This window comes from Elgaria multicarinata, chromosome 3 (assembly GCF_023053635.1).
Source record: "Elgaria multicarinata webbii isolate HBS135686 ecotype San Diego chromosome 3, rElgMul1.1.pri, whole genome shotgun sequence".
NCBI lineage: Eukaryota > Metazoa > Chordata > Lepidosauria > Squamata > Anguidae > Elgaria > Elgaria multicarinata.
In genome coordinates this window covers 123231904-123253928 of record NC_086173.1, presented here as the reverse complement: position 1 = coordinate 123253928, position 22025 = coordinate 123231904, and the positions used below count along the sequence as shown (strand labels likewise).

The 22025-nt window shown below is 39.5% G+C and overlaps 1 protein-coding gene across 4 annotated transcripts in view; it reads right to left on the bottom strand.

The window, feature by feature from the left end:
* The window catches only part of SRGAP3 (SLIT-ROBO Rho GTPase activating protein 3), a 215266-nt gene that overhangs the window by 119800 nt on the left and 73441 nt on the right, over positions 1-22025 (bottom strand). The window lies entirely within an intron of this gene.

Below are 22025 nucleotides of genomic sequence, written 5' to 3'. Positions count from 1 at the left end.
CTAAAGTTAGCATAAATAGAAACATAAGGAGAATAAGAAGTCTCAATTCAGGTAGCGAACACCCAGATCTAAAGTGCATTTCAGGTGTGAACTCCTTCAACCCAGTGAAGTGATCAGCTTAATGTTAACATGTACACCTAAAATAGCACTTGCTGTGCCTTTAATGCAAGCATTGCAAGGGCGTGAGTGTACACAGTGCTGAACTGCTGGGGTAAGCCACTGTGTGTCAAAGTTATCTATTGCGCATTATCAAAATGTACATAAACACTTTTCAACCCTATTTAAAATACACAGCCATACACTGGCCATTCAAAATATACTGCTGTGTGAGTTGGCAGGACCAATATGAGATTCATAGTATCAGATACGCCATAAGAAAAGTATCACATGAAATCTAAGCTAATACCACTCTATGCAAGCATATTAAATTTAAGAGAAAGATAAATCAATAGATGTGAACGTAACAGTGTCAAGGCCAAGAGAAAGTGGCTTTACAATACCATACAGTGTGCTTATGGTCTGACCAAAGGCTTTATCCTAGACCAGCAACTTTGGGTTTAAAGCAAAATGTCTGGAGGACACCAGGGTGGGGAAGGAGGCTTTAGAGATTAGCAGTCGAGTCTGTAGGGGAGTGTCTTTAGCAGTGTGAAGAGAAATGGGTATGCTTGATCAGGGTTCTAGAGTAACCTGGACTACTCACTTTATTTTCACGTTATCAGCCACTTTTTACATTAGCTACGATGGCTTGAATTTTGAGTGGAAGCAATGTTCTTTTGGAGTTGCATATATTTCCTAGAACTGTACATTTGGTGTATAACTGTGTTGTACATTTTCTTTTTTTAAAAAATGAGGTCCAGCGTTTCTGGGAAATCTAAGCAGTAACCAGTCTTGAGCAACATGTCTACCAAGATAGGTAGACCTGGCCTTTCAGAACGTTGTATACCAGTTTTATCCCTCTGCTGTTTCTCAACAGGTAGACCCCCAGCCTCCTGTAATGGCACCTGGGTTCTGCTCTATCAGCAACACACACAAAAATCAGATTCACACAATAACCTTTGCAACAGGGGTATTATTACTACTATGGGCCTGTTCAGACAACGCACTAACCCTTTTGCAGCAAATGGTTAGTGAGCATGTTTAACCCGTGGTTATGTAGCCACCATGGTTAAGAATGGTTCACATGACACACTAAGCCATAAAGTTTAGCTCAAAATTCTTAACCACTGTGGCTTATGTGTTGTCTGAACAGGGTCAAAACATGAGAGGTGGGGACTGCAACCCCTTGCCCCTTCCTGCAGATGCCCATGGATTGTTTTGCCACTACTACTACAGTGACAAATTCAGTGGGGGGGGAGGACTTAAGGCCAGGGCACTTAAGGCCAGGGGTCTGTGTGTTGCCCACCCCTTCCCTAGATATTCCAGACACAGGACAACATGCTATACTTTATTATGCTTTAAAGTAAATACAATATAGTTGTTGGGGTTCAACCCTACCTAGAAATGCAGGCCCTTGAATCCAAGGTTCCTGAAAACTGGCTTTTGTAGCTATATACAAACATCTCAAATGCAGAGAAACACTGTTTCAAGTATGGAAAAACAGGAAAACGTTCCTCCAGATAAACGTGAACATGTTGAAACAGAAGATTTTCCTCCCAACCCCAATACTCCACAGTTTCGTCAGGAAGACAGCTTTGCAGACTGCACAACCTGGGCTGGTTCCAGTCGCATTTCATATAGGTCTGGTCTCTGGGGACGCGATGTACTGGTCCCGCACTTCCTGCAGTCAGACCATCTGGAATCTCCCGCAGAAGCAGCAGTTTGCCAAAGGTGTTAACAGGAGCTGAGAAATTATATTCATATCACACATCACATTTGTCCAGGTCTCAAAGTGTTTTCTCAAGTTAAAAAATTATATTGAGGTGGTCAGAGGACCCATTCCCAGGCTTAAAGGAGCTGGGAAGTAATGCAATGTGGTTTTCACTGTGTTGACACTTTGCTCTGTTTCTGCCACACACTCTCCAATACATCTAGGACCATCAATGTTTGAAGATTGCAGACTTACTACACACACTCAATAGCAGCTTTTTCATGGGACATATTGAGATAAATTTGTTCTTTCCCATGCTGATATTTATCAGGACCTAGCAGTATTCAGCAATGCCTGTCATTTTAATATGCGCTCTTTAGCAAATCAAGCTATCTTACATGATATATCGCCTTGTACCACAAGAGAAAAGAATTGTTTCCTTTTGACGTTTATCTCTTGCTGGGAAAGACCAATAGTTTCCCCCTCCCCCCACAACTCCTCCTTCTAAGCCTCTTACATAATGTAACAGAGGCTGCAAATCTCTTAAGGTAAGATTGATTCTTGGAAGCCAAACTATCAGATCCAGGAAAGGGGGGGAAAAACCCTCTTAGCTTCTATAAACAATTGGCCTCTAGCAGCTAGATGAGCAATATCCCATCCATATTGTTGGGTATATGAACATGGGGGGGGGGGGAGCCTGTGCTATTTCTGCTGAATGCCTACTAAGAGGTTAAACATTTTCTGAATAAACAGCAGGAGGGCCTGTTCTTTCTTTCAGAAACTCCCTGATGGGAGGAGTTAGCCACCAAGGCAGACGTAGTGCAAACACAGAAATGAAGCAGTTAAGGTAGCACGAAAATAACAAAAATAAATCCTTCTCAGGAAGATGCTACATAGAAGAATACCGAATTAATTAAGATCATCGCCATTTAAAAAGACCTGTATTATTTACTCTCTGGAGATTTTCCACACATGTTATTTATGAGAGAATTGCCATTGTCTCTTATATGAACATATGATATTGCCTTACCCAGAAACAGACCGCTGTCTATTTGGATCATGGTTTTCTACAAGGTTTTCACGCAGAGGTCTTTCCAGACTGGAGATCCTTAAATTTGATGTGCCAATGTTTGAAACTGGACTTCTGCATATCTTGAGGACAATATAATGTAAAGACTGCCTCGTCCGGTATGAATTTGCCCAAATATTGGGGCCCATCTTCAGACAACTCCTGAGTCCCTCTTCCTTCTGAGGTTAGCCATAGAGTGACCAAAGAGAGAGCCTTTTCAATTGTGGCACCTCATATTTGGAATGCCCTCCAAAGGACGTTTGCCTGAGAATACGTCAGATGTTTTTGGGTACCAAGTAAAAACTATTTGCCCAGGCCTTCTAGCATGTCACCTAAACTGGTTTAACATATATTGTTCTGGATTTTAGTGACTCTGCCGCTATGACTAGTTTTTGTGATTCAGTTGAGTCAACAATAATATATAAAATTATCCTTTAGCATTTTATTAATTGTTCTTAGCTGCTCTTGGTATTTTGTAAATTACAGGGTGGCATGTAAATATGTCAAAATAAAGAGAGTTACAGACTCTCCCTGATATCCAGCCAATAGACACAGTGAGTCATGTAAATGGATCATTGACTGTAACTGCAGCAGACATGTACCCCAAAATCCAAGCCAAACAGGCAAAATGTGAGATGGAAGCAAATAAGAAAAGGAAGATGTCAAGGCAAAAAACATTCCTTTTTGAAAACAAGTAAAACTACAACAAAATAGTTTTATCATGTAATTTAAACAATCCTGAACCAAACCAGGGTCAATGTACCTATGTTGATCTGAGATGCAACAATAAAACTGTTCTGACCTTAACCACTGTCAACAACAAAAAGGAAAATTATCTATATTCAAAAATATACCAAAATATTAATGTAAATGCTAATATCGCACTTAAAATTAAAACAATTGATTAGCTTCCTAACATGCCCATCAATCCATCACATACATAGGCTATATGCAGTCACAATATTTATTTCCCAATACAAGGCTGTACAAATACACAATACCAATATTCCAAACATGTTTTGATCCATCTGGTCCTCGTCAGTGGGAGAAAAGATAAAGATAAACAATGGATACAGCCATAATGATTGTTTATCTTAGGGGCCATAGCTCAGTGTGATCAATCCTGCAGAAGGTCCCCAGTTCAATCCCCGGCTTCTCCAGGTAGGGCAAGGAAAGCATCCTGCCTGAAACCCTGAAGAGCCACTGCCAGTGAGTGTTGACAAAACTGAGCTAGATGGACCAAGTGTCTGACTCAGTATAAGGCAGTTTGTTATATGTGTATGTAAAATTAACATGATCTTTGAATTCCTACATGAAACCAGTACTTGAGATCCAGACCATGTAATTGATAACTGCTTAAAAGAAAAAGGGGGAAAGGATATTCCCGCCATCGTTCAAAAGTGACTAATTCCTTTCACCTGGAGCAAATATTTAACATAAGCAAAATAAACAAACCTGCTGTTCTAAACAGGTTTTTAAATGCTGGCACACACATCAACTAACTCTCAAAAATGGCTTAGACACTGAGCGTGACCAGTAGTTTCAATACATGATTGTATCTTGACTTATGAAAAAGGCATAAGACAACTTTTAAATCTCTCGGTCTGCTTTCAAATCAAGAATCTTTTGTTTTATCCAACGCATCTTTTTTTAAAGACATCCACACATAAAAGTTTTTCCTAGTATTTCATGTTTAAAAATAGTGTCTTATGAAATGGCACCCTGTGACGTTATATTTTTAAATAAGGGTGCTTACTGCCCTTTGTTTGGGTGGGTATTTAACAATGCATCGTTTGAATAAGATGAACAGCCAGGATAAACAAGCTGCCACTCTCCCAAAGTTTGTGTTCCTGTAGATATTCAACTGTAGTCCACTATATTATGGCAACCTCAAGTGAATGGCAAGGAAGGCAGACATGTTTTATTGCATCAGCTATTTTGGATTGTCCAAAATGCAAAAAGCACCTCAGAACAAGGCTTTCTAGAAACAAAATCCCTACCCTGTCAGGGTTTCAATATGCTCTCTCCTACACACAGATATAGCTGAATAAAAACAACCATTTTAGAGGTGGTGAAACAACTGAGAACTAGTCCATTTCAACTTAGTAGAGTCCTAGATATACTGGCTTAAAATTACCTATTCAAGTTCTTGCATTAAATATTTGCAAGTATTTATGAGGAGGAGTATTTATTTCTTTTCTTCCACAGCCACCTGACAATTCCCCTTTTTCCTTACCTAGCTGAGGTTAAGTCTCAGGACAGAACAACAACCTACTAAGAGAAATGAGGAAGGAAGTTGAACTGGGTTCCAACTGGATTAAGATAAACCACACACAGGCCTCATCTACACCAAGCAGGAAATTGCACTATGAAAGTGGTATATAAAAAGCAGGAGCCACACCAAGCAGGATATAGTGGTATGAAAGGGGTATATGGTATGTGTCAATGGGCCCCAACAGTTGTCAGTGCACTTCAATACTGCTATAAAGCAGTAGTGTGGCTCCTGCCTTTTATATACTGCTTTCATAGTGCAATATCCTGCTTGATGTAGATGAGGCCAATGTAGTTAATCTGTGTATTAAAACCCCAGCCTTAGATTTGCTACTTTTCTTTCAGAAGAGCTTGAACTATTGGACTATTCTGAGGACTAGAGATGCCTATTTTCTTCTCCCGGGAATTCATTACCTGGTTACTTATCACTATCCCTTTTTATTTTTCCTTTCCTGAGAAGTGATTTTTAACCCAAATAATGTGCTTTAAGCACAGACAGGAGAGATATCTATTATTTATCAGGTACCATCACATATATCTGTATAATTCCACACTTAATTGGCTGCAAATGAGGACAGAAAATTCATTGGCAAAACAATGAAAAGCAAGAGCAACATCTGTAGCTCTTTGGTCTCTGCTGAGAAATGACTGAACAGACTCATCTAGTATCCTTCATTTGCCATTCTGTGGAGAAGTCAATGGGGACCATCTCTAATGTTTAAAAAGTGCTTTATTGCTTAGATATAGATTACAAGCTGAAACAGCTGTTTTGACATGTGTTCTACTTACTGGTCCTGTGCTTCTATCACATCACATTTGCTTGATTTAAGTTCACTCCTCTGAGGAAAGTTCACAGGGTACTTACACTTTTTACACAACTCACAGTGGAACAATGAAGGCCACCTCATACACAAAGGAGTTGTAATCATGAAGTAACAGCTTGGGTAAATAAGATGATTTAGGTAAAAATCAGCAGGAGGCTTAATATGTGGTATACAGTATATGTGACTACAAGCATAAAGGAGCCTAACCTTTTGTCAAGCAGGTTGTTTAAAAATAAAATAATAAGACTTGGGTACAAAGAAATGTAATAACATTTCATGTTCCACAGAGGGTTATAAGAAGATTTTAAACCAGGTCCTTCTGAGCTAAGGAGAAATGGTATGAGGAAGGGGGGGTTGACTCTATTAAATCACAGCAGGAGCAGAGTATTATATTTCACATCCCAGCCAGCAAAAAGCAGAGACAGTTCCTAATATGAAAAACTGGCTTATTAGTCTCCATAAAACAAGAATGTGTGTATTTTAAAAATACGAAGTAATCTCTTTTTTCCCCCTTCTTTAATTTCATTTTGAAAAAGAAGAATTGGCACTGCGCTGGCATCTTCTGAAGAATCACTTAAATTAAAAACACTTACTTGGGGAGGAATAATTGCTCATTTTGGAGTACCAATGAGCCTTTCCCAACTTGCTAAATAGAAATCTGGAGCTGATTTACATATCACAGCTACACCAAGAGGCAAGCTATTCATGCAGACTACGTGAGTTTCTCCACAAACCTTTGTTAAGGGAGGTTTGTGGTAGTGTGGAGAAAAACATGTGACCCCGTTCACTGTGTGGTAAGAGACAGACAAACCGGTGCACCCAAGTAAAGCAGCCTCCATCATGATGCGTAAGCCCGCCCCTAATGTGTTATAGGATAAGTTGTGGTGAGAAATACAGCATGAGATAATGTCTAAGTCACAGCATCAAAGACTCTATATCTCTACCCCTCTACATCTTTGGAAGGATGTAATTGTATCATACGCAGTAGAAAGAGTTTTGTGCTAAAGTTTTTGTGTCATCACGCATAGCTTTATTCAGTTTGGGCTTGAAGCCAACTCATCCTGTCCAACAACAATGCAACATGCCTAGATGTCAGCAGGGCTACGCATACAAAGGCAGCCACACTCGTGTTGGGTGTAAAGACACTCCATACTATGAACTAGTCTATTGGCAATGATCGCCCTTACAGACACCTTGTACACAGACACATCAGTGATGTGCCTTTGCAGGGGTGGGCTTTGTTGAGCCCTGTCATGAAAAGCAAAAGAACTGCAAGAACAGAATTCCACTTCACAATACAAGCACTCAAAAATACAAGTTAAAATTAGCTATGTTCAACTCTTAGCAATTATTTTAAAGTTGTTTCAGACAAAATTAACAAAAAGCTTTCTAAATATTTTGTACATCATTAAGAATTCCCTTGAAGTACTAGTGTAAGAGATTTTCCTATACTTTAAAAGGCTTCAGGACCAAAGCGTAACATCCAGATGAACCAAGACAGCTGCTAACCATGCTTCTATAGCAAGCATGATACTGTGGCAAGACAGCTTCTACATTGATCTTGGGGGGTGGGTTGTTTTTTGTTTCTTTGATTTTTCTTAATAAGTTCCAGTAAAACATTGGGTGAATTGTGAAATCTGCAATTGCAAAAGAGTCCTGAAAAAAATCTCATTATTCGTTGATGCGAAAATTGCAACAAAGGTTCCAACAGCAGACAGAATCTCACCCTTTGGGCCATAGCAACCTGAAAATATATGAACACACATCAATAGTCTCACTATCAAAGTAGGCAAGCCAGTCAAGTAAGGACTTCTCAAATAATTAAAATACCACATTCTTCCTAGCAAAAAGAGCCTCGTGTGGCGCAGAGTGGTAAAGCAGCAGTTTCAGCAGCCGAAACGCTCCCCAAGGCCTGAGTTCGATCCCAGCAGAAGCTGGTTTCAGGCAGCCGGCTCGGGTTGACTAGCCTTCCATCCTTCCGAGGTCGGTAAAATGAGTACCCAGTTAGCTGGGGGAAAGGTAACAATGGCCGGGGAAGGCAACGGCAAACCACCCCTCTATAAGGCCTGCCAAGAAAACGTCAGCGAAAGCAGTCGTCCCTCCAAGAGTCAGTAATGACTCAGTTGCTTGCACGAGAGGTTCCTTTCCTTTTCCTTCCTAGCAAAAGTCTAAGGACTTCTCATCGATTTAAAAATGTAAGATGGATGCTGGGAATTGGCTGGAAGATGTACATTGTTTTATTTCTAATGTTCAGGCTGTAATCTCTGCTGCAAACCAGCACCATTCATGCAGAAGAGGGAAGGATCAGCAGGCCTAGGTGGACAGAACCATCAACATTTGTGTAACTACAAGAAATCTGGGAAGTGGGGACTTAAGGGGGAGTGGCAAAAGGAGCCAATGAGGATAAAGCAGGCTCACTGCTACAGAATGTGCACAGACAGTTGGGGGGGAAACAAAATTATGGAGAGGGGATGAATGGAGTGGCAATAACCCTAAAGCACTGCAACATTTCACTCTAAGTCCCATGTGTGCGTGTGTGTGTGCATTTTAAATGTACAAATTGTCACACATGCGTGCCTAACTTTCAGTAAATAACCTGGCAACCTCTTCTTGCTTTCTGCCAAAAAAAGCTGAAAAACGAAAGTTATTTCTATTTCATCTCTAAGAATGCCATCTGATATGAATACTGAATTTTAATAACCACCTGCAAACGTCTGATGTTCAATAAACACATTAATGTGATCCATCATTTTATAAATAATATGGCACCAAAAAAAAAACCTAAGCAGCACTACGCAAATGGCAAAACAGACCATACATGACATCAGAGAACTGGGATCTTTTTTCTTTTCTTTTTTTAAAGTGCTCAGAAATTCAACTCTTTTTTATAGCAGCAACTTCTAAATGGTGAGTGAAGACCCATGAGTATCCTGAAGTACCTATCCAAGTGGGGGAAATGGTTAGATGTGTCTTTCTACATAAACTTTTCTAGAAACTATCAAGCACTGCTTACAGATTCTTTTCTAGAAAAAAATGCATGGACAATAGTAATATGAAGTTACATTTCCCACAATTCGAAGCAAAATGGTAGGAAAGGCCCATCATGTTATCATGCTAAGCAGCAAGGAAGTATAGGCCAATGAGGTGACTGCTAGCCTCAATGTGACTTACACATCTGGACTTGGAAAAAGGATATCTCTTGCAGAGTAAGACCATCATTGGCCAATAGTCATGATTACTATAAGTATTATTTCCAGGAGTAGAGGCAGTGGGCCTCGGTATACCAGTTGCTGAGGAACACAAGAGGGAGGGTACTATTGCAATATTTGTAAGCTTTCCAATTGGGGAACCTGGCCAGTGTGGGAATTAGGGATAAGCTAATCAGCCAAGCTCAATTTCGCTCAGATTCTTATTTTTCCACTGCTATTTTTGTCTCATTCCATTTCTGCAAAGGACTTCAGTTTTTCTTTCTGCACAGGAATACAAACAAATTTCATTTATATTTGCATGCACATTTTTCAAAATGTACACATCTTTGTACAGTTCCAAATGTACACATTCCTTGTAAGCATTTTTTTTTCAAACTGTGTCATAACCTTTGGGAAACTATGGATTTCGACATCTTATTACATTAAAAATGTAAGAAGAGCAATGCTGAATCAGACTAAAGATCCATCTCATCCAGCATTCTGTTTACACAGGGGCCAACCAGATGCCTGTGGAAGTGCAACAGCACCCTCCTATCCATGTTCCCCAGCAACTGCCTCTGCACACTTCCTCTTATAATGGAGGTGGCATATAGCCATTAGGACTAGTAGCCCTTAATAGCCTTATCCTCCATAAATTTTTCCAATCCCCTTTTAAAGCTGTCCAAATTGGCGGTCAGTACGATATCTTGTGGAAGTGAATGTCATAGTTTAACTATGTGCTGTGTGAAGAAGCACTTTCTTTTATTTGTTCTGAATCTCCCAGCATTCAGTTTCATGCGAATTTGTTTAGGTTCACAAAATGTGAATTTACTGAACGGAACAAATTTCTCTCCCATCCCTAGTGGCCACAGAGTGCTGGACTTAGATAGGCCTTTGGTCTGATACAATTGGGCTCGTCTTATGCTCTTAATGTTATGGATAAGTTCCCTTCAGGAAAATATGTGCATTACTTTACCTTCTGACAACTGCACTATATTAGTAAGGTTCCCTGTTTAACACTAAAAGCAAAGGAGCATCACAGATATTGCTGCCTGATGTCAACAATGCAGCAAATTCCTTCTTTCAGATAAAATTTGCTCTGTGAGGGGAGGACAGTGGAGCTCTTGCAGTCAGTCACCTGTCTTCATATTTTTCCCCACACTAGTCTCTAGGCAACACTGACTGGACAGCAGCCCCTCTTTGCCAAGCACCCAAACAAGAAAACACACTTTTTTCCGTTTATTAAATAGATAATCCTTCAGTTCCCTGAACACCACACAGGACACTATACTAATAATGTGCCCCTTTGGCATTTTCAAAGTTCATTCCGGAAGTTCATCCAGATCAGCTCCATCTGAGTTATGAGTTATGAGAAGACAAAGGTCAACCTCACCAGACACATAAACAGCTAGCTAATTGGTATCCATGAGGCATTCCACTGTGAGCAGAGGCACAAACACATAAATACAATGAACAACTCCTAGAAACACAGGGGCACTTTTAAAAAGTAGAAAACAGGTTTGAAGCAGGGAATAAAGGTGGTGGTGGGGACCAACACAAAAGATTCAGACTATACCAGAGAAATATGTGACAGAATTCAGGAGAGAAAGAAAAATGACACATTTAATTTTCTTAGTGTTTTATACTCAATATTTAATAAATAAAAACAAAACAACCCACACTATTAAAAATGGACATACAGAATTACGACTGTGATCACTCTGAATTTACAATAATGTCATTCAGTATGAAGAACAATTTTGATGTTCCAATCATTGCCAGACTATTCTGCTACAAAGCAGCGAATTTGCAACTATTTAGCACCCTTTACTTAGACCATAGCTAAACTTGAGAGGTTAAATAATGGCGGAAATTTTCTATGAGCTTATTTAAAAATTGCAGGTGTTCACATGTAATATCGCTCTCAAGCATCAGTATTTCCATTCTAAATAATAATAATAATAATAATAATTTTATTTCTTATCCACCTATCCATTTTGATTGAGGCGGGGAACAACAATAAATGATAAAATACATAAAACTGAATTAAAACATAATATACATTGTTAAAAACATCCTAAAAAACATCCTAAAAACATTCTAAAAATATCTTAAAATTTGTTTACTCCTGTAAACCAGGAGACCCTCCCCCCAATGCAGCACTTGAAGGTGTCATGCACCCGAAGGAACCTCCAACAAGACCCACAAAGCTCTCCATTCCTTCCCAGCTTCAAAAAATACTAAAATTAAAACCTCTCCCTTTATAGCCTCTAGCCTTGCTCTCTCTCTATTTTCCCTCTATACTCCTTTGAGCTGCAAGGTGCCCCAAAACTTGAATATCAGTTCCAAAACACAATACAAACATTAAGAAAATGTAACGAATTCTCATTTGCAATTTAGATATCAAAACCTCAGTGAAGTTGTTTTTAAGTATACAATTTGGAGACACATCAGTTCTTTCCATAGCTGCTCTACTTCACAATAGAAGTACACTTCCACAAACATTAATAGCGCAAATTATTTACGCGGTGCAGGTTCATTTAAAATTCTGCACAGACCATTTTTGACAGCAATTATCTTCTTTGCAGGCATTTTTACAATAGTAAAACAAATATCATGGGTAGAAAAGTACAGAAACAACAGTATGAATATTCAAATCATCACCATCAAAAATGATCCCCAAAAAATACCACCTTAACATAGTATACTATTCTATACAAGAAGCTCTACAGAACAGTTCTGTTATGTCTAATATCAGACTTCTTTATTTAATTGTTAATCTCATGAAGAAATCTTAAATAGAAACTTATTCATGAACAGATAATAATGACCCAAGCTGAAGGGAAAGCTCCACCAGCAAGTTAAAAACTCACAATTATACACAAGAGGATGCTTGGTATGGGAACTGCAGATAAATGTATCATTTTTGACATAGGATGAAAGATAAAAGGTGGTTTGTCCTTCACTGATATACTTCAAAGTCCCCTTGGCATGTGATGCAACGCATTCCTGTATCAACCTTTTCAAATATTTTTAGACAGAATTATGACAGACTCAGATTGGGACTGCCCTGAACATAAACCATGAGAGCAGTTCACAAACTATATAGTTGGCTGCCTATGGACCCTCGGATAGGCTAACCATATTCTGGAAACTAAAAAGGGTAACATGGCCACCCTCCAAGGAGGTGTGCCCACTAACATGCCCAGCCCCCAAGGAGGTGTGCCCACCCAAACATGGCCTTGCTCACGCCTGATTTCACAGCACACAATTAAGACAAACCTGTTCTACATAACATCTTAATGTTAAAAATCACTGAAATAAAGAACAAGTGAGACATTCAAGATATCTGAAATTAACTTCACTCACTCCTACTTTTGTAGCTTTTGCTGAACTTTGAAGCTTTTGCTATACTCTGTGTGATACAGTCTCCTCAAATATCTTTTCTGACTGCAAGTCCTTCACTGGATGACCATAGTCTCACCTTTCCTAATATTTAACACTCTTTGCACATCACCTTTCTCATATCCATACTCACAAATTCAGCATACCGCTATCACTGAACAAATGAAGCAGTTGACAAGTGCAGAAATATCTAGTACAACAAACTAGCATTCAGAAAGAGTATAAAATACTATTACCCTGCAAACATTAGCCATAGAACAAAATTGACTAAAGGCTTGTTGCAGTCACTTCTCACTAGCACCTCTTAGCTTGTTTCAACTTCCGGTTTATCAATGAGAAACTAATCTAAAAATGTGACATTATATCTCTGGTTCATGAGCCATGTAAACAAGGCCATAGTCAGTAACAACACAAAGAAAGGCCAGAACAGATGCCCATTATCACAATGCTAGACAAGGGTCTTTCCCTCCTTTTATCCAAATATCTCCTGAATTTTCACTGCCTCAGTGTGCAGAGAACAGAAATCCCAATCAGGGACTCAAAGAAAGTGGCCCAAAGAAACCTCAGAAATAAGTCCCATTGATTTCAATAAAGCTTACTCCCAGATAAATGAATATAGGATTGCAGCCTCTTCACATCTGTTCACCTTACTTTAGCAAGTGCAAGCCCCTCCTGTCAAAGACAACTATGCATGCACCAGAATCTGGCCTTGTGGTTCATGCAACCATCAGGTGCTTTCCAGAAAGATGCTTTCAGAGCCTAAGAGATCTAGACACACTCAGGCAAGACAAGCCCAGCCACGCTATGCACTCACATATCATTTTGCTGCGACAAAACAATTCTGGGACAAGACAATACTTTGCAATCGTCTAGACATAACAGTCATAAACAAAAAAGAAAAACACAACTACTTCATTGACATAGCAATACCTAATGACAAAAATGTTGTAGAAAAGGAAGAGGAAAAGAGAGAAAAATATCTCGAGATGTCTCGGCTGGCCAAACAACGGGCAACAGCCACCATGCAACATGTGCAATGTCAGGCGAGCGCAGTGTCAGGCAGCCTGGCTTGGCACTGGAGCAGGCATTTCTCCGGAGATTTACTCGAGAACAGGGTCAAACTGGGTTTTCCCTGGTGGTTTGGTCAGCCTACTCTTGGATCCAAGAGCACAAGGACAGCACATTCTAGCTTCAAGAGTTTTCATGTTAAGCAGCATTTGAACCCGATGCAGGCATTCGGAATCTGAATACAGTAAACAAGTGAGGCGGGGGATTGATAATGATGACTAATTATTGGGATTGATAATGATGACTTTTTGTCTTTACAAATATAATTTCTTGTAGATCACCCTGAGAGAGGACTTTATGGTCCGAAACGCATTGGTAATTTTTAAATAAAATACCACATCTTCATTTTCACCCCTTTGCTTCTGGTTTGTTTAGCTTGCTTCTTTGACCAACCAGAATTGCAAGCCATGGCTTGTTCTCAACTTATGATTCCCGGGTTGTCTGACAGCAACAAACCAGAAATCCTGGGTCAGACGACATGCTGAACAAACCCTCGGTGATTTGTTTCTTAGTCATTGTAACAGCAAGAAGCAAAGAAGGAGCAAATGGACTGCATGCACGAGCTTGCAACTTGCTCATTATAAACCAGTATTATGGATAAATCTGGCCTATCATGGCATATAAATACGGCCTGTATGTAGAGAGTTTCAAATCTGTGATGTGTGATGTTCAGAAACTGCAAATTACCTTCAACCAAAAATAAGCAAAGCCTGTGTTCTTCCTGTGATTAAGTACTTAGAAGAAGCCTCCTCCCTTCCACAAGCCACTGCACTTAACTCAAAATACAATAGGTAAGTTCAAAGAAATATCCTTATAGCAATTCAGCCAGAAGCCTCTGAAATTGCCACCAGCCATGCTGAAAATAAGAGCAAAGATTTATGGTTTGCTGATTAGCAAAAGGGACCTTAGAAACAGGGGAAGATTTGCTTTCAGATATTTGTTGCTTATGTACTGAGAATAATTTGTTATAGGATGATTAATAAACTGAATACATTAATACTGTTACAATAAAGGACAAAACATTCTACCTTTCAAAAAAAAGAAAAACATAAAACTCTACACTGAAGGTAATTGAATTGCAAAAATATTTCATTCATCAAGTACCTACAATACATTTTCCTGCTTCGAAAAGGTAACATTTCCATTATTCATTTAAAGTTTCCATTCTTCTCTAAATGGATCCATGCATTTTCTACAGTGAGAAACAAAGAAAACACACTTATAAGTGCAGAGACTCCAACTACCCAGCTCTCATGAAAGATTTTAAAAGAGGAAGGAGGAGGATTGAGAGAAACCAGAGCAGATGTCCCTAGAAGTTTTCCATTTACACACAAATGAAGAAAGTGGAGAGGGAGGATGAGCTTCTAAGAACATTGGAAGGATACGATCCAATATAAATAAACAGAGAGAGAGAGAGAGAGAGAGAGAGAGAAATGTTGATGAGACTACTCTGTTTCGGGTAAAATAGGTATGTAGATTATAATACAAGATAAATTGCCCTAAATCAAATATTTCCCTTTTGGCAAACACAGAGATAGGGTAAAGGAGAAACACATAGCAGACCAAGTCAGGTTGGTTGTCCAAGCAAAGACCAAAAACAAAAAAAACAGCCTTGTCAAACAGGTCTAAAATTATAGAAGTTACTTGTACAACTATGTTTTGTCTTCTATTGTTCTCATGAGTTATTGCAATTCCTTTTGTAACTGCTAGGCCCGTAACCAAGCCCCTACACACACAAGCCTCTCAAATGCTTCCCTATCCAAGTCATAAATTAGGGTGGTTTTAAATTATTTTATTTCTGGTTCATCCTCTTTGCCCTATGAGCCCTCCTGAGAAGATCCATGCTCTGAAAAAGCCAGCTGTTCCTGGCATAGATAGACAAAAGAAGGGGGTTTCTCTAGCAACAGGGATCAAATGAAAGCTTTCAGAACCTCCTCCCTTCTCAGGTTTCTTTTCAGTGAAGTGGTGTTCACACAACTCCCACAGAGACTTAGAGTCAGAAATGCCCAAGAATTTGCTGGGGGGCGGGGAGAGGGAAGAGAGGATGAATCAATTAAGTGTATGCTCTGCTCCTTCAATTTCCTGCTCTTTTCAATAACTTTAGAAGCAGATGGCCCAGAGAATTATTCTCTTATTCTAATTTTCCCTAACCATAACCTTAGCAAAGGAATCCGTCATGGGAAGTTCATGTCAAAAAGCCAGAGACTGAGCGCCTTGCTATCCTCCTGAAATTCTCTCTTTAGTGCTTGGACAAAGAATATCCAAATTTTAATATTTTAAGCCTAGACCTATAGAAATCCACTTGCAGTCATACTGTTCAACCTACCTGTTTATAATTTAGAGTCATTCTCTTATTTAGTCATCTCTTTTGTTTAGAACGTAGCAATTTGGTGACATGTCATAAAGTCACATAATGCTACTTACTGTTGGAGAACATGATTGGTTTAGGGAACTGCTGACTGACTCTGCAAACTAAAGTTGTGTGTTATTTTCTTGGACTCAAAATCTATTAATTCATTGTTTGGTTGATGGGGATCTTGTCCCTGGCAGTGCTTCTAAATTACCAATATAGATGTACAGAGAAAACAAGTGCAATGGCTGCTTGCTTTCCCCTTTTAACAAAAAACGGCTTCTCATATATTAGGAGAGGATGCCAAGGAAGTAGGAGAGGAGAGAGTCCATTATTCCTTGGGATCAGCCTGGCCCCTAGCATGATTGTGTGCAACCATCTTCTTTTGCCAATTCCTCGTGGGAGCAATGGGAGATCCAAAAATGATTTCAGGAATAGTCAAAAGTTCATTGCAGAAGCATGACAATGGCGGGTGGGGGAGAGCAACACTGCACAAGGTAGTTCATAAGCACAGCCATGATCAAATAAACAGAAAATAACCCTCTTTGCTTAATAGTAAGAACCAGGAATGCACCTTTAACAAGGAAATTTTAAAATAATTCTGTTCTGTCTCTAGAATGCTTCACAACATCGGCATTTCAAGTCAATAGAAACAAATATTTTAGTGCCTTCTTGCAATGAATCTGCTCGGCACTCCATGCAGCTGGCTCAGGCTCACCTACCCTCAGATGGAGTCAAACCGGATTCTTTAAAAGGGAAGCCACAGCCACAGAGAGGGCCAAATTATCAAACCCATTACCAAGCCCTCCAACCCATGTATTAGTTGCTTGCTACTTTTGAAAAGCAATTTATTTGCTACAAAGATATTCTTGAGGAATGACGACAAATGATCACACAAAGCCTTTTTTTTCCTTGCCAGCTGAGCATTTAATAGAAACTTGCATCACCTCAGCCTTGCACTCTTCTGCCCTAAAGCAAGCCAGATGGTAACTTCTCTCTTGACAAAAATGGAGAGTCATAAAGGATTGAAGAGATAAGGGCCAAGAATGAATACGTATTCCAGATCCACATCATCCTAATTAAAAGCCATTATCAAATTCATTACTTTGTGCATCTTTTACTGAAAAGCATGTTTCAGTTTTGCTGAAAAGTATATTTCAGTTTCAGCACAGTGTTTTTAAAGACACAAGTCAACGCCCATGGCTGATACAAATCTGCTGTACAACCTATTGGGTTATTGTAGCCATTTAAACTGAGACAGATCAGAATAATCAATTCTAGAATGTGTTTTTGCTATTATCTCCCTTTCTACCACCCACATCCCTGAGTCAAGCTGAACAAGCTGTTTTCAAAGTGTGCAAAGGGATAAATAAAGGTCCACAAATACACTTGCCAATGTACACATAGTTTAGTTTGATGAGATGGTTTCCTGTTTCTGAGTGCCACTGGGGTCCAGATCAAGATCATAGATGAGACGTTATGCTTCCCATAACTCAGACGAGAGGTAAGATTGGTGGATACCATAAACCATGTGAAACCTTGGGGATAAAAACATTTGAACATCTTAGGCATCTCCAAATGGCCATGTAGAGAGCTGCAAAATACATACACCTGTGTGTTACAAAAAGACACTGAACAGGACGATTTTGTACTACTTGTGAAGTAGACAGATCACTACACCCATCCAGTTTCTCTCCCAGGGCCAACTCACACTTTTCCACATAATTGTGTTTGTTGTATGTATATACTAGTATTCAAATACATCCCAAAGTGCAACATAGCAACCCAGCCAACGAGCAACACCGTGATCGCTTTTGCTCTTCGCTGTTCTTTTGTAAGTGCATTACTCTCTCTTAATGCCGCTTCTCTCTTCATTCCATCATTTTGCCTTCCTACTCTTCCCACTAGTTTGCATCCTTCATATTACTATGAACTTGTCTTGTCTTCCATGTGTCCAATGGACAATCTGTCTTCTTCATCCTACAATCTGTGTGAGACATACCTGCAACTTCTGCATGAAACTTTCCTCACCTAGGACAGTATCTAACAGTGTCAATCTGCTTATGCCATTGACACAGCACTAGCGTAAGTGACCTCTAACGCAATGCCAATAACGTACGCTGGCACAACAAGAGGCCAGTAAACAATTAAACTTCTTCCGGACAGGGTCAGTTTCTTCTTCACTGTCATTTCTTTTCATGGCTCTTTTTACCTTGAACAGCGCTGGATAACACATAATGAGGAAAAGTAATACAGCAGGGAAAGACATTTCTCTAGCTTCATTCCAATCAGGAATGGGGTGGCTGTGGCTCAGAGGCAGAAACCAAGCTTTACAAGCAGAAGATCCCAGGTTCAATCCCCAGCCTCTCCACATAGGGCAATGAAAGAATTCCACCCAAAACCCTGGACATTGCCAGTTGGTTTCAATAATACTAGGCCAGATGGAACAATGGTCTGACTCAGTATAAGGCAGCTTCCTATGTTGCAGGAAAGGTTCAATAGGAAAATTCTGGCTGCTTACATCAGGGGTACAGAACCTCTTCCACCCCAAGGCCCAAATGACATTTTGGAGAAATTCTAGGGGAGGGCACATTCCAGTGATCAGCAGGGCCAAAGGCAAAAGAGATGCACCAAAAAATTTCCAGAATTTCAGCTTAAAGCTCTTACTGCCAGTCACTAAACCTTAGGAGAAGCAGTTCAACTTTTTAGAATGGGGGGAAACTGCTCAATAGCCGGGAAATCATCAAACGATCGATGGTTGGAGGAAAGGATATGTTGCCAGGTGAAGGGCCGTGGCCACTTGGGAAACTCTGGAGGGGCAGGTTAGGACCCCATGTGGGCTGGATTTGGCCCCCAAGGCTGAGTTTCTACACCCTGGAATTACATGCTCTGTTGACTTCTATGGCTTTACTAATTATTACACCTTGGGCCGTAAGGCAAAATCACAAACTCTTAAGGAAATTAAAATGTATATTACTTTGTCATCATCCCCTTCCCCCACCTTAAAAAAAACACAGCATACTGACTCAGGTGGTGGGTTGCGACACACACAGCAATGTTGATGAACCATGGCATGGATTCCCCAAGAAGCTATGTATAATTCTGTGGTTTGGAAATACAGGCTAGTATCTCAGAGGATCCAGGGTTAAGAAAATGTCAAACCATTTCTGCTGCTAACCTATCTGCTTTCCAAAACCCTGTCCTTTGTTTGTTTATTGAACTTTCCTTCTGAAAAGAATCAAATTGTCCCATTTTCTTGTTAGTTGCCTTTTTGGCATATTAACAGAAACTTTCTCTTCTAGGATTACCCTACATCAACTCCTAATCACGAAAGTCAGAATAAAGGGTCTCCAGCCCCAATCCAGAGTTCTGAAGCACTTGGCTAACTGTCTTGTCTCAAACTGTAAGCATGAACTTCTTGAACAAGTAACGCCCAGCCCTTTTAGCAAGTATGTCACAATTCCGAAGTATGTGATGGTGCCACTCTAATGCACATTACACCCACACACTTACATACATACATACCACACGCACACACACCTGCATATTTGAAATGTTATTTTGATTTATGTTTGAGGTCAGTTCTCCTCTCCAGTACAAAGCTCCTCCATTCAGCGTATTTCTCCCTACTGTGCAACTAATGCCAAGCAAGAATTAAAATAATAATAATAATCAAGGAGAATCCATTTGTAGTTTTTCCTTCTGGATATGTTCCAAGCTAAACAATGAGACTTGCAGTGTAAACAAGTTACCCTGACTTGGACATATTAAACAGTGGTGCTTAGTTTCTGAAAATTGGGCATCCCGAACAAACTTCAACCCATGTGGTGTATTCTATTATCCTACTGGCGAATTTCCTAAAATAACTAACACCAGAAAAGTCTGCCAGTGTCATTGGTGACCACAGTAAAGCAAAAGCTATTTTAGCCTCTCTCTGCTCCCCTTTTTATTGTTGGTTTTCAAATAATTCATCTGCAGGACAGAAGTTTATTGCATTCTACAGCTCACTTTGGCAACAACTCAACTGTAATAGGCTAAACTACCAAGGTCTCTCTTTCGCTCACACACATACCACTTGTGCTCTAATTTCATATAAATTCTTTATTTGGTCCTAGCTACCCACCCCCACCCCACCCCAGACTACCTCAATTCTCTTTTCAGGAACACAAAAGAAGCAGAAAGGAATTATGTACACTTCGAAATACAAGCATATGATTCCAGGGGTGGGGAGTACCTGATTTAGATATGTGACACACAAGAATTAGCTTCATACACTCCTCCCTCACCTTGCGTAGAGCCTCAAAGATGAACCAAGACCTGCACGCATAAATGCATACGGAAGTAACCCTCATTTGCCCCTGTTCCCCCATCCCCATACACCCAGTGGATGATAAACTGAGGCATCTCATGTAGACCTTTTACACCTATGTGTTCTATACACTGTAATTTAAAATACAGTTCTTAACACAATTGTCCATTTATTCTAATAAAACAATTTACTACCTCGACCAAACTAAAAAAACCAAACCAACTTAAAGATGAATAAGTTGCACAGAAAATTATTATATATCAAATAAATGTTATAAACGTTATTCACGGACCCGAGCAATGCCGAGCATATCAGCTAGTATTATATAAATGAATGACTGTTGTTCCTTCACAGCTTGTATGTACATTGCAGTGATTTCTTTAAAAAAAGAAAGTTTAGCCAAGTTATTTATTTATTACATTTTTCTATACCACCCAATGACTAATGTTCTCTGGGCGGAAAAATAAGTTAAATACCTCTCAAATAAAAGATCTGTTGGGTCTGCTCCTGTCCCTTTAAAACAGAGGTTTGATATGCAGAGATTGTGGCCTTGTGTGAAACAACTATCATGTGCTCATTGCTGCAAAACACACTCCTGTTAAAAAGGGACTACAGGCATATATTCAGATAAAGTTGGTAACCTGCTCTCAAGTGTCAGTCATCCTGAAAGGGTTATTCAATATTTGTTTTTATCCTCATAGTTGTCAGACTTCCTCTTCCATGGTTTTGTAAACAGCTCAACACTTGGAGGAACACCCAAAATGGATAAATAGCATTACACACCCATTCTACTTGCCAGACTGTGGTCTCTAGCTTTATCCTTTGTAAACAGGAAGCCACCCAATTATAGGAAGCACTTTTCAAACCAGTTAAGTATTAGCCTCATTCCAGTTAAGTCTTGCTTGCTCTTCAGAGTCAAGTAGCAGTGTTGTCTCTCCCTGCTCAAACAAAGTTCAGTGGCTTTCTTATCAGAGATGGCAAAAATCAACCAAGATGGCTAGTTTTTCAGTGCTATCTTGCACATGCTTGGAACAAAGAATCATGTATCCAGGATTTCCCCTATGGTATGCTTCTTATATTGCTACACTTCTTTAGGAGTGCCATCTAGCAATAACAAAAAAAAACCACCTTTAGATATAGCCCGAGTATCAAACCAACATGAGGTAAGAATCATGGTGAAAAACAGGACCTTTACATCATGGTAAGTATTTTAATATTTCAAGGCTGCTTTTCCACCAGAAGGCCTTGGAAGCAGCCAAATTTTCCCCTCAGGTCCATAATTCTCTCCCTCCCCACCCCAAGACTGGCTTTCCAGAGAGGGTTCAAATTTATTTTCCCCCATTTGGCCTTCAGGTCATCTATCTATTTTGTTCTTTTTTACAAGTTTTTTTAATTTTCATTTTTGTGCTCCTTCCGCTTTGAGCATGTGAAAAAACAACTAGCTACCAAATGAGTTTAATACATAACATCAATTTAAAAGTTCCCTTAGCAGTATCCACCAATCTTTAAGGTTGAACTAGAAAATAATTTACCTCCAATACCCACAGGTTTTTACACCACACAAAATGAAAGATTCTACTCAAATGGATGATGCCACACAAAACGTAAAATACTTAAAGTTAGAAAGCAGGACAATACAACAAAGAGTAATGCGTTCCACTTTTTCTTTTTGGAATGATGCATTTATTATAAAGATTTTAATAACACCATTTACAATAAATTCCAGGGCGGCTA